General features: G+C 29.5%; 1 pseudogene; it reads left to right on the forward strand.

Annotated features, from left to right (window-relative positions):
• Positions 1-8,671: 8,671 nt before the first annotated feature.
• On the forward strand, positions 8,672-9,658 carry LOC129289915 (UDP-glycosyltransferase 72B1-like; annotated as a pseudogene).
• The last annotated feature ends 679 nt before the right edge of the window (positions 9,659-10,337 follow it).

Below are 10,337 nucleotides of genomic sequence, written 5' to 3' on the forward strand. Positions count from 1 at the left end.
TTGTAATTATGTTTTCTGATAAAATGACTAATTTGTCCCTCCCATAATCAGCTGAATGAAAATGTTTTCTTCTTCCTTGTTCTTCCTTCCTCTTCCTTCTCTCTCTCTCTCTCTCTCTTCTCATTTCACCAGTCATTGCTCTGTCGTCGTTGATCATTGCCGCATAGATAAGTGTAGAAGTCGTGGGTGTTGATAGATGAAGTATAATTCATGATTTTTCTTCTCTTTCCTTGCACATCACCAGCCATTGCTGATCTTCTTCGTCTTCCTTATTCGAGCGACATCATCTGTTTTTGAAGCTTCTATCATTATTGTTTAGAGGTAAGGATCTTCAATTTTGTTTCTCCTCATTAATTCAGTGCATGTGTGTCTTTTAGTTGTTGAAATTGTAATAGGTCTCTCATGTAAAACACAGATTTTTTAGCCTACGAGTTTACTTGTTTATTTTGTGATTCTACTACTGATCTAAGCAAAAAGTTGCTGAATCATTTTGGTCGTGAAAGTTTTAGAGTGGATTAGTTATTATACAATAATGATAGTTGACTTGTTCATATTGGACTTTTACATGTGAACTGAATAAAATATGATCTAATATGAAGAAAATCTCCTATAAAAAATGTTGGGGTATTTGTTGTGTAAAAATGAACTTTGAGCTGTTGTGCATTTTATTAAGCATAGCCTAATGATAAATTAAACTCACATGACATTCAAGTGAAATATATGAACTTTATGTTGTGCATAGTAAATGTTGTGTTGTGCACTATTTTCCTAAATTAAGCATTTTGTTAAGTTTAGCCTACTGTAAAATAGAATCGTATGGATTTTCAGTTGAGAATATATGAACCTTATATTGTGTATAGTGGGTATTGTTATACATTGTTTGTCTACTTGTATTTTGTTAAGCCTAACCTACTGATATAAACTAAAGGTTGCTAAACCATTAAGTTAACTGTGAAAGTTTTAAAATGGATTAATTGTTGTACAATAGTGATGGTAATATGTAAATTGAATAAAATATAACTCCCATTATGAAGAAAATATGCTGGCAAAGATGTTAGAATATCTACTGTGTAAAAATGAACTTTGAATTGTGTAAAATAAAAGTTGGCTTTTATATGTGAACATTTACCTAGATTAATTTGTTCATTGCAGATTAAAATAAAAGAAGATTATCATTGTTCAAGATGTGGAGAGGCTAGACACAATGGCAAGACATGCAAGAATCCTAACCCAGCATGAGAAGTAGTCACATTGTTCCTTTTTGATGTATGTAGGCAACTATAATTATGTATATGGAAGCATTTTCAAGTAATAATTTTTGGATAATTGGAAATCACAAATATTTTTTGTTTGTATATGGAGAAGCAACTGTTAGATGTTTTGAATATAGTGGCTAGCTTTTTATACATATCAAACTTGAAATATTATGTTAAAATTTAATGTGGGTGCTTGTTTTAGTACCTAGGCCAATACCAATATGAAATTCTATATATCTGATGAAATTATCTTTTTTAATATTGGAAATGCATGGATTTTTTTGTTGAGCATGTGTAAACATCATCTTGTATATAATGGATATTGTGTCGTGCATGGTCTGCCTAATTTATCATTTCTATTAAGTCTTGACTTGTGAAATACTGAAAATGCATAGATTTCTGTTGAGCATGTGTGGACATCATCTTGTGCATAGTGGATATTGTGTTGTGCATGGTCTACCTAATAAGTCATTTTGTTAAGCTTAGGCTAATGAAATTTTCAAAATGCATGAATTTTTTATTTAGCATGTGTGAATATAGTCTGGTGCATAGTGGATGTTGTGTTGTGCATGGTCTGCCTAATTATTTTTGTTAAAGCCTAGGCTAGTGAAATACTCAAAATGCATGGACTTTCTGTTGAGCATGTGTGGACATCGTCTTATGCGTAGTGGATATTGTATTGTGCATGGTCTACCTAACTAGTCATTTTGTTGAGTCTAGGCTAATGAAATATTCAAAATGCATGGATTTTTTGTTGAGCATGCGTGAACATAGTCTGGTGCATAGTGAATGTTGTGTTGTGCATGGTCTGCCTAGTCATTTTTGTTAAAGCTTAGGCTAGTAAAATACTCAAAATGCATGGACTTTCTGTTAAGCATGCATGGACATCGACTTGTATATAATAGATGTTATGTCGTGCATGATTTATTCCATTGCTTCGAGGGTTCACACAAGTTCTAAATTCAAATCAAACAAAGGGAAAAATAGTATTTTTTTCTCTGAAAAAATATTGCAATTGGGGCCCTAAGGCCTGTAGAGCAATTTTAGAATAATTTAGGCCCTCAGTGCAATAAACTCTATTTTTAAGGCCTTTGATGCCATTCCCCATAAATATTTCATATTTTACCACATCATATTATATAAAAATAATTTTATTTTTATTTTATTTTTTAGTTTCAAAACTTATTCTGAAAAATTACCCTTAAAATTTTTACAAAAAAATTTATAGCCTGGCTTATTCAAACTCTAACTTGAATTTTTTAAAAATATGTTTTAAAATAATTTACAGAGTAAGTTAGATTCTAAGCAGGTACTTACAGTATGGCTTATTTAAAAATATGTTTAAAAAAATCTACAGAGTAAGTTAGATTTTAAGCAAGTACTTATAGTCTAGCTTATTTAAACTCTGGTATGATCTATTTAATAAAAATAAATTTAAAAAGTTTACAAAGTTAGACTGTAAGCAAATACTTATGGTCTGGCTTATTCAAACTCAATCTATTTAATAAAAATTTATTTAAAAAATCTAAAGAGAAATTTTTAGAATAAGTTTCGAAAATAGAAAATAAAATAAAAATAAAATTATTTTTATATGAGATGATGTGGCAAAATATGAGATATTGGATATTTATTGAAGGTTTGAGATTTTGGGACGCTAAGAGAGACACTTTTGAGAGGATCTACATCCATTCCCCTCCAGTCCTACTGTTTATAGGGTAGATAAAATATTTTTTTATCTAATTTATAAGTTAGATCATTAAATTTTTATTCAGGTTTTTCTCCATTGTATGTTGGATAGAGAAAATAAGTTAAAGTGTATATATATATATTTAATAGGGACAAGATTAGGATTTTTTTAAAACTTTTAAACATAATTGGTGAATTTTAAAGTTTTTCTTAGTTCCTATCACTATTAAAACAATGGAAAATCTCTCGCTAAATGCCATTTGTCCTCGTTAAATTGCATTTTAATGAGGGATTTTGTCTCTTGCTAAATTAATAATCAAAAAATGGCTTGCTAAATTTAGTGAAGAATCGTATTTCTCTCACTAAATTAGCAAGCAATTCAATCCCTCGCTAAATTTTAGTAAGGGCCATATTCCTCACTAATTTATTGTTAATACTATTCAAAAATTGATAACTTTAGTGAGAGATTAGTCTCTTACTAATCCCTCTTTAAATATGCCTATATTTAAAAATAGTGATGCCACATCACTCATCATGTGTACACCAACTTGTGACATATTGTCAACAACCTCGTGCCTCGTCAATCACCATGTCACTTATTATCTTATGCCTTATCACCTGCCATGTGTGCAACAACCCATGACATGTTATCGTCTACCTCATGCCATGTTACTCACTCATTGCCATGTCACATATTCATTATATTTATACCAAGGTATACCAATGCCAAGAGTTGAACTCTTGACCTTCTATTTTTTAAGCCTTATACTTTTCTTCTTTGTCAGTTAAACTGAAAGACACCTGCAGTCATAATATAAAAAATTAAATATATATATATATATATATTATTTAACTATACAAATATAAAATAAACATATATATTAAATTTTATTTTCCATCAATAATATGTTAAAAGTATTTATATTTTATTTAAATTATTCTTAAAGTGTTATTTTATTAATGAAAATGAACTTAAAATAAAGAAAATGTTAAATATTAAATAATTTTATTATGAACATTTTAAGTAATTTTTATTTTTAAATAAAAATAATTAAATATATAATTAAAAGTCATTATCAAAAGTCAATTTTTTTCTTGCAATAATTAGTTAGTTAGAAACATAGTCTCTTACTTTTTTCCTTGCTAATCATTTTATTTTAGAGAGGGATTGACAATCCCTTGCTATTTTCCTCGCTAATTATCTTATTTTAAATAGGGATTGACAATCTCTCGTTAATTTTAAATTGAGCTATGAAATTAACATCTTTTACTAATTTTCTCACTAATTTGATATTTTAGAGAGGAATAAATGATCCCTCACTAAATTCCCTCATTAATTTGCATTTTTCTAGTAGTGGATAAAACATATTGAAAGTGACTTATAAATAAAATTAGAATTAGATTAAACTTTGTAGAAAGCAATCAATAATTTGTTGAATAACCTGGCACCCAAAAGGGAGTGAATTGGATGACACTTAATTTTTCTAAAAAACTTAGAAGAGAGGAAGATAAATGCAAGAAATTAAAAGATTTGACACAAAATATTTATCTTGGTTCAGCCTAAATCTTGGCCTATGTCTAATCCTCACTATCACCTTTGAGATTTTCAACTATAATACAAGTTTAAGTGGGTGCTTGCAACCTCAATACAACTCACAAGACTTGACTAGTCTTGTGTCAATAATACAACCTTGCTACAACCAACAAATTGTCACAACTCACTTGAAAAATTTCTATTCAAGATTTCAACTTGTTTATAAAATAAAGATCTCTCAAAGATAAATTCTATAGAAAGAATAGATTGAGTACAAATAAAAGTTTAAGAACTTATGAGATTTTTTTCACAAAACTTATCAAAGACGATAAATGAATGAATGCAAGACTTTGATGCACAACCTTAAAAGCCTTTTCTTTATAATTTTAAATGATAAATAGTTCACTCAAAGATCAAAACTCTTGTTCTAGACTTGAATTATATTAATATATAGTTTTGGCAGTAAACAAATCGTTGGAATAGCAATGTAGCCATTGGTGACATTTCTTGTGTGCAACCATGAGATTCATATGTGAAATAGAGCAAGGCAAGTTTCAATTAAGCATATGTGAGAATTCAAGTATGAACACCAGAGTAACTCATGTATGTTTTGTAAGGATAAGAAAATGAAAACTATTTTGTGTGATAAAACAGGCATATTACCTTTAAGCTCTCGCACATGAATTGGCTAATAGAATGCCAAAGTTAATCTAAGTGACAAATCACACATGTGACCACCAAACTATCATGCATGAAATAGTTGGTTAAAAAAATCAAACTATTATAGAAGACAAATCACTTGAAGAACACTCTACCTGTTATGCGTGCAATGGCTAGTTACAAGACCAAGCCATTTTGTTGGACATATTACACGTGGAACCAATGTGTATTCAAGTGTGGATCGTATGATTGAAAAGACTCAGATCAATAAGTGACAAATCATATAAGTGTATAATGTAAAACAGGCTTAAAATGGCTTAAGACTCACTTAAGCTAAATGTGTTCAAGAAATTCAATGACAAAACACGCGTGAAGACTTTCCCTTTTAAGTGTGAAATGACACTACATAAAATGCAATGGAACACAAGGTGACAATTCAAACACACGCACACAAGGGTATCTTGTGTGAATTCGAGCACAGAAGCTTCATCAAGACAACACATAAACCAAGGTGATAAATCACAAGTGGATTACTTCTAATTCAAGAGTGAAATGTAAATCAGTGTGCCTAAAGTGACAAATCACACATGGAACCATTCCGAATCACGAATGAAACATTATTAAGTGAGAAGTTCAACTTCTATGACCCAATTCAATCTTAAATGACATTATTTCCAAGCTTGAATTGACTAAGACAAGTCCTAAGACACCCAAATAAGACTGATGAGCCTAAGATGATGTATTCATTTCAAGATTGATAACATGTGATTTAGCTCTCATAGCTTTCACATTAAATCTAATAGAAATAAATAACTTATCTTATAAATTTTTTTTTCTCTTGATTCTTCATGCTTTGGAAGGTTTTGTCTCATCCATGAATCTTTATGTATCTACACACATAATACACACATTTTCTTCTAGTTTTGTAATCATCAAAACATATGATTCAATATAATTAATATAAAAGAATTATCCAATACTAACAAGGCAAGAAGAGCCAGCAAATTATCCAGTCATTGAGTTTTCCAAGTGACTTGTTCTATTGTTTAGCTTTGCCCCAAATTCATGAATATGAATGTGAAAGAATTAATTAACTTAAATGAAAAGTATCCATTTTTATAATTTGTTGTGTTATAAATATTTATTTTGATGTTATTTTATAGTGGGACAAAAATGAAAAAATGTCCTAAATTTTTTTTTCCAAGATGCTTGTTATCCTAAATTCTTTTTGATAGTAATATCATCTCGAAACCATCAAAATGGTACAATTAGTCAGAATTCTTATATTAAATATGTTTAAAAATAGTATACTCCACTCTAGTAATTTAAGCCATTTGATTAGATACTTCGTAAACTTATATTTATGATTTATCTTCTAATTTTAGATGTGAGACTTCTTTTATATTTTAATATTCCCTCTACTACGAGTTTTGGCAGGGTCGTCTGTTTTATTGTCAATCACGAATTAAGAGAGTAGGCAAGGGTTGAGTAGCAGTGGAAGTAGCGCATTAAGTTAGCCATTGCTCCCAAAAAAGAAACTAAGATACCAGGTGTCCTAGAAGAAAAGTTTCAGGATAGTTTAACCCTTTTATAATATGAAAACATAAATATTATATTTTAAATTTATTTTTTAGAGTAAAATATTGTCATCTTTCTTTCATTTTGATAAAATTATAGATATATTTATTTTATTTTTTAAATATACTCCCTCCGTTAAAAAATGTAAAGAATTTTTTAAGGAGTTGAATATTTAAAAATGTAAGACATTTTTAGTCTTTTAAAGTGTAATCATTGCTTTTTTTTTTTGAAAAGTACTCATATTGATAATGATTTTTTATTTATTATAGGGTGTTTAATAAAGATGCATATGAAAAGATATGGTTAGTTTGAAAGTAGGTAACTACTTTATTGAGGGGTCAGGTTCGATTAAAAATACTTTACATTTTTTAATAGAGGGACTATATTTTAGTTCAATATTTAACTTGTTAAAAATGTTCAATTAAAGATTCTAAAATCTTAATTTTTATTTTTAATTATTACTTTACCCTTATGATGTAATGGTTAGTCTTTCTGCCAATTTAAAAAATAAATAAATAATTTACTATATCAATATTTAAATAAATAATTTAAAATTTATGTTAAAACTAATGAAATTTAAAGAAAAATAAAAAAATTTATTGTTCAATTTATTATATTAAATTATTATTGTATAAATTTTTTTTACTACATGTTTGAATATTATTTTAGTCAATTTGCGTATTTAATTTTTCTTACAAAATTACTAAATAGATACATTTTCATAGTTAACAAAAGTTAAAATATAAATAAAAAAATATGAATTATTTTTGTTGAATGATTTTTAGACAATACTCATATTTAAAGAAGAGTACTTTAGTTCAACGTATATGACTTAATGATCAATTAATGATTGAATGGATGAAAATAAAATTTTAAAAATAGAGAGGATGTTTTTGTTTTATAACTATTCATACTAGAGAAAATTCCTATAAATTTAAAAAATAGAAGGAATATTTATAATTAAGATAAAATAAAAAGAAGTTCAAAATATTTTACTTTATTTTTATTATAAAATGTGGTCATCTAACTCAAATGACACATGTTTGTAGTTAGCTGTCTCTAACGTACATTTTACAATATTTTTGGCAATGCCTCAACCGTTTTATTTTATTTTATTTTTTACTTTGAATTATTAACATTTATATAAAATGAGGGATATTTTGTTGTGTTAAAGTTGAAACGGTAAAACCACACATGAAGTAAGGGATCAAAATCAAACTTTGAAATAGCTGTTGCTCTGCATTTATCTTGGCAACAATTTTGGAGTCTACGTTGAGGGGTTATCCATGGCAGAGAGATCTTACAGATTGTAGAATCCAAACAAAGCCCAAGTCCCGTCAAGTTCCTACTTCTATGTCCCCATCAACTACTGTTCATCGAATATCATCCATATTCATTTGATGCAACATATAATTATCTTTCTCCATGGCAATCAATGACATATGTAACTCGTCTTTTTTTTAAAAAAAAATGACATATAGAGCAAGAAGAAGGCCAAATGCTTAGCAATTTGGCTTCGATGGAGAAAACAATAACTCGCATAGCTGTCATTCCGAGTGCAAGGCTCACCCATCTCGTCCCTATCATTGAGTTCTCCAAGCAACTTGTTTAGCTTTGTCCAGATTTTTATGTCACTTGCATCATTCCCTCACTTGGCTTTGCTTCCTCTTCCACCATAGCCTACCTTCAATCTCTTCCTTCAAATATACACTCCAATTTTCTCCCTCCAGTTCATGAGCAAGACATTATGCCTCATCAAAAAGATCAACCAGTTCAAATTGCAGCCCAAATTTAACGTGTAGTCACCCTCTCACTGCCATATATTCGTCAGGAATTGGAGTCCTTAAGTTCAAGAAATGGCCTTGCAGCATTGGTTATTGATATTTTTGCCATGCAAGTGTTAGATATTGGAGTTGAACTCAATATACTATCTTATGTATACTTCCCCTTGTCTACCATGGCTTTTTCTCATTACTTGCATGCATTAAAGCTGGATGACATAGTCCCTTTACCTACAGAATCCCATAAAGATTCTAGGTTGTGTGCCAATACAAGGAAGAGATCTCATGGGATCTTTTCAAGATCGAACCCACAATGTACAATCAATTTCTTGAACGTTACAGAAGAATCAGTAATACTGATGATGTTCTTGTTTAATAGTTTCCCAAGATGGGAAACTGAGACATTAAAGCCTTACAGGAAGAGTTTAAGGACAAGCCCCGCATTTATCCAGTTGGACCCATTTTACAAAGTGGGTCATCACATAGTGAACAAAATGGATTGGGATGTTTAACATGGGTGAACAGTCAACCACCCAAATTTGTTCTCTATGTTTCATGTGGGAGTGGAGGGACACTGTCTCAAGATCAACTCAATGAACTGGCTTAAGGGTTGGAACCAAGGGGTGAAAAGTTCTTATGGGTTGTGAGAGCCCCAAGTAAAGTTGCTAGTGCTACTTATCTTGCTTCAGGAAACAAGAATCCCTTAGATTTCTTACCAGAAGGGTTCTTGAAGGGAATCACAGAGAAAGGTTTGGGTTTAGTTATTCCTTCGTAGGCACCTCAGATTCAAATACTTAGCCATAAATCAACTGGTGCGTTCTTGAGTTATTGTGATTGGAACTCTACCCTTGAAAGTGTGCAGAAAGGAATGCCATTGATAGCATTTTCTTTCTTTAGAAAGCAAAGAATGAATGCTGTTTTGTTAACGGATGGTTTGAAGGTGGCACTTAGGCCAAAGGTTAATGAAAATAATGCCGTAGTGGAAAGGGAAGAAGCAAAATTGATAAAGTGTTTGATGGAACGTGAAGGAGGTAAAGGGATTCATTAAAGAATGATGGTTTTAAAAGATTCTACTGCTAATGCCATGAGAGAATATGGTTCTTCTGCAAAAACACTATCAAGTGGCGCTCAGATGGAAAAATTTGGGTAGGATTTGGGAATAATAAAATTTAATTTTTTTCATTTGCAAAAACACTACTCTGTTAAGATTCTCTGTTTATTCTCTTTTCCTTCCACTTTCCTCTCATTTAGTTTATATAACATTGAATTTGATTATTGTTATAGTTATGAATGTGGCTGGTTTTCTTCTCGATCTACTGTATTTATGAACTATTTTCACCGTCTAGTTATTCTTTATCAATTTTTTTTTCTTAATCTTTTATTATGATTTAATTTGGTTAGTGATTGGCCACCATTAAACATGATTTGGAAGATTGTAGTGTTGAATTTGACAAATTAAACTAAGTCTTAAAGTGATCTTGGAATTGATAAAAATTTAATCATATTTATAAATCATGTTATTAAATTTTTATTATAAATTTATTTTACCCTCCATTAAATCTTAGAGAGAGAAATTATATTGTTGAAGTGTTTATATTTAATAAAGATAAAATTGAGAACTTATTGAATTTTAAGATAGAGATAATAAATTTTAAGATTTTTTTTAATACTGATGAAACATATTAAAAATAACTTATAAATAAAATTAAAAAAAATAAATTATTATACCTAGAAGGTCCACATAATAAAAGCAGCTTTCGATGAAGTGAATTGTACCTATTAATATATTGTTGTTGCTCGGTAAAGAAATTTACAATTACTTTACTATTGTAATTAAATTCC

Source organism: Prosopis cineraria, unplaced genomic scaffold (assembly GCF_029017545.1).
Source record: "Prosopis cineraria cultivar Desert tree isolate PC_DT_omini unplaced genomic scaffold, ASM2901754v1 PC13, whole genome shotgun sequence".
Lineage (NCBI taxonomy): Eukaryota > Viridiplantae > Streptophyta > Magnoliopsida > Fabales > Fabaceae > Prosopis > Prosopis cineraria.